Source organism: Urocitellus parryii, unplaced genomic scaffold, assembly GCF_045843805.1.
Source record: "Urocitellus parryii isolate mUroPar1 unplaced genomic scaffold, mUroPar1.hap1 Scaffold_45, whole genome shotgun sequence".
NCBI lineage: Eukaryota > Metazoa > Chordata > Mammalia > Rodentia > Sciuridae > Urocitellus > Urocitellus parryii.
The window spans coordinates 3,973,659-3,977,905 of NW_027554016.1; the positions used below are offsets into that span (position 1 = coordinate 3,973,659).

General features: G+C 33.4%; 1 pseudogene; it reads right to left on the minus strand.

Moving 5' to 3' along the window:
• Nucleotides 1–1,242: 1,242 nt before the first annotated feature.
• On the minus strand, nucleotides 1,243–2,161 carry LOC144252545 (carnosine N-methyltransferase pseudogene; annotated as a pseudogene).
• Between the last annotated feature and the right edge of the window lie 2,086 nt (nucleotides 2,162–4,247).

Here is a 4,247-nt window from a genome sequence, read left to right on the forward strand (position 1 = left end):
TCTATAAATATATTCAATAAAAGTTCTTTCTTTTCTCCAAGAAAAGGTTAAAACATTATTCACCTTTACTCTCCAAGAGATTGAAAACAGAATTACAAACATTAAAATAAAAAAAAAAGAAAGGAAGGAAGGAAGAGAGAGAGAGAGAAAGAAAAACTCCACCTAATAAAGATCTGCTAAAGGTAGTAATTTATGGCAGCATGTGTAATTTTTAAGCTCCATCTATCAAGGAACAAAATTGTGTTAATATGAAATGACATGAATTCCTTCTTCTTAAGGACACACCACAGAGGATAATTTATCCCTGAATTTCATAGTCAAGATTTTCCATATTAATAACATTATGACAGTTTTTACTAGTATATGATTAACTAAAAAAGTGCTTCCTTTCATGATCCTGGTAATCCAAAAATTTTTTAAAAAGTACATTATTGTAAACATCACACTGGACAAAGTGTATTCACTTTTAGTTTGAAATCATACATTTCAAATGGGCAGATGTTTATTTTCCACTCTTGTAGTGCTACTTTTAAAAAGACTTTTGTGCCTTACTTAGAATGTTGAGATCATTTCAAAGTGATCCATGATGAGTTTGCTTTCATAAAGTGTTCTATTTAATGTGCATAAAAGACTTAATTACCCAATTATATTTTACTGATTAACTTTAATATTTCATACAAATTAAATAGCTGATTCTTCTCTAAATTCAGGTGAACCAGAAAAAATACAATCAATTAATTTGGAAGAAAAATGAATAAATTTATATTTTATATATAGATTGCTCAGGAAGAAAGCAAATAAAACAACAATTCCACATGTTGAATGTAATGGAATCTTAAACTTCCAAAAATAGCATATGAAATCCATATAAAATAATACAAAGGCGATTATTATAGACTTCAATACAATCAGTCATTACAATGGCAGACTTGTGACAGTTTCATGAAGACACTGGAGATTAGTTTTTTTTCAACTGAGAGACAATTGTGGGCTTCAGTGAAAAAGTATATATGAAGGTTATTTCCTCCATTTTTACTTGTGCAATGGAAACCTGCATTGCATACTTTATTTATGAACAAAAGAATTGGTAACTTAAAGTGAGTAGACACTATTTCTACATATTATTAGGAATAAGAAGGCACCACTGATTTGATGTCTTGTAATTACTGATAGTTGATTTTGAGTTGTTTATCTCAGCATTTGTTCTTATTAAACTTTTCTCAGTGATATAACCTAAAACCATTATTGTGGCTTATGAACTACAAATAAGACAACTTCATAGTAGTATTTCATCATAGAGAAAATTTTCACAGTCTATGTTGACAATACGTATTCTTTGTCCACCTGTACCTGGAATCTATTTTGCAGAACAACATTGTTTATATCCTCATAGCTCAATTCTATGGAAAATTCTTTGCCAAATTTTCAAAGTGGTACAGCAGAGAACCAAGATTTATCAAAATTCACCTGGCTTGAATGTGTTTCATATTGTATCAATATAGTCAGTTACATTGTGAGCTGTGCCTATGCAGAAACAGGTGGCAATATATTGCTACCTACTGCATTATGAATAAATCTCCTGAAAATCTTCTGCTGTCAAACAAAATTTAGAACCAGGAGGAAGACTGTGGGGGTCAATATCAGGGAAAAAATTAGTGGCATCTGATCTTCTGATCTGCCATTATTGCTAAACAGGTAGATCCAGGAATAAAGTGTATGTTTATTAATTTTAGAACATGTGTTCAGAACAAGGTTGAGATAAAAGAGCCTAAACAACAACAACAACAACAAACAAAAACACTTAATTCCTACCCTTGACAAGGATCACCTAGCACAGCTAATTCCCAGTCCAGATTTCCTAGTTCAGCAACAGGTATCAGAATAAGTTCTTTAGTAGGATCCCATCTGTCTTAAAAAAATTCAAAATTTCTTTAATGATTAGCTCAAAAGCCAGGCAGAGAACTGCACTTGCATTTTTCTTACTCTGACGGAGGTTGCCTAAGCCTCCCCTGCAGCCCTTGTGCAGCTGAGAAAGGGTCAGTGGGAGGCAACAGTGTTGCTGGATTGCCTGCTTGGCCCTAGGCATCTCAGCCTTGCTGATCCTAGCTACTGAAAGCGCTGTGGTGGCTAATTTCCTCCAGATGGCGCTCGTCGCAGACATGCCTGGAACAGGCTGCCCACCCCGCCCCCACCAATCTCAGGGTTCCAAACACACTGGGGTCTGACTGATTTTCAGGTACTGAGCTTGTATGGCCTTCAAGGAGTGATTGTAGTTGCTTTCAAGTATATAGATTAACAATAAAGTGCTTTAATGTATATTTTCATGATATAATTAACAAATTTGCATGAATGTAAGACAAAAAATTCTTGCAAATTGTCAAACTAATATTGAGTGTTATCTTTGTAGTATATGAAGTTTGATCTCAATGTCTTACCAAATTATCTATTCTCTGACACTGCCTGTACCTGGGCATCAGAGATATATGTAAATTGGAAGGTCTGCAGTATAAGTTGGTTGGCTAGCTGGGATAAGATTTATTCCCAAGTATTTTAAAAATAGTTTTTTGTTGTAAATGAATACATTTTATGTATTTGTATTTGGTGCTGAGGATCGAACCCAGTGCCTCATGCATGCTAGGTTAGCGCTCCACCACTGAGCTACTAACCCCAGTTTCTATTCCCAAGTATTTGTGAGGCTATTGTGAATGAGATACTTTTCCTGATTTCTCTCTCTGCAGATGCATTACTGGAGAAGAGGAAAGCAATTAATTTATGTAAGTTGACCTTTTATCTTGCTACTTTGTTGAATTTGTTTATCAACTTTAGAAGTTTTCTGGTGGAGTTTTTTGGGACTTCTAAATATAGGATCTTGTCAACAGCAAACAGAGATAATTTGAGTTGTTTTCCTGTTTGTATCCCTTTAATTTCCTTCTTTTGCTGGATTGTTCTGGTGATACTTTTAAGGACTATAGTGTATAGTAGTGATGAAAGTGGATACCCTGTCTTGTTATTGATTTTAGAGGAAATGTCTTCAGTTTTTATCCCTAAGTATGATGTAGGCCTTGAATTTGTCATATATAGCCTTTACAGTATTGTAATAATTTCCTTCCATTCCTAGTGTTTTAAACACTAGGGTTTCTCCAGTATTTTTAACATGAATGGGTGATGGACTTTTTTGTATAGTTTTCTTGCATCACTTGGGATAATCACATGATTCTTATACTTAATAATCACATAATTCATGTGGTGAATGGCATTTATTGATTTGCATAAGTTGAACCACCCTTACATTCCTGGGATAAAATACACTTGATCATGTTGTACTATCTTCCTAAGTGATTTTAAATGTGGCATGTCAGTTTGTTATTTTGGATTTTCACGTCAATTTTCATCAGGAATATTGGTCTGATATGTCTTTGTCTGGTTTTGGTTTCAGGGTGACACTGGCTTATAGAGTGACATCTGACAGTGTTCCTTCCTTTTCGATTTCATGGAAAATTTTGAGGAGAAATGGCATTAGTTCTTTTTTAAAAGTCTCACAGAACTTAGCTGAGAATCCACCTGGTCCTAGGTTTTCTTCGTTAGAAGGCTTTAATTGCTGCTTCAATTGTATTGCTTCATCTTGGTCTGTTCAAATTTTCCAGATACTCATGATTCATTTTGGGTCAGTCATATGTGTTTCAGCATTTGGCAATATATTCTAGATTTTCTAATTTATTGATATAAGTTTTCACAACAGTTTCTAATGATCCTCTGAATTTCAGAATTGTCTGTGGTGATATCTCCTTTTTCATCTATGATTTTGTTGATTTGACTCTTTCTCTTTCTTTTAGTTAATTTGGCTTAGAGTATATCAGTCTTATCTTCTAAAAGGACCAAAAATCTTATTGATCTTTGGTAGTTTTACACTTTCATTAATTTTATTATGAAGACAGTGTTAGTATAAGTATTCCAGGAAGAATATTGGCCACCAATGTCCCACATTAGGAAATGTACATCATTAATCACTATCTCTTCTACCTTACTTCCTACTGTAGAGGATATATGTACTACTTTATCCATATAAAATTATTAAAGGTGGATATCACTATTGAAGTATGTTTTCCCACTTCATATCAATGTAAACCCTTACTTTCCACTATTTTTACTATTTTTAAAAGTCTGCTTTATTTTTTTTTTCATTTTTTTTTCAGTTTTTCTACCAGATATTTCCCCAGGAAATAGATGAGAATTAGCAATTAAAAATC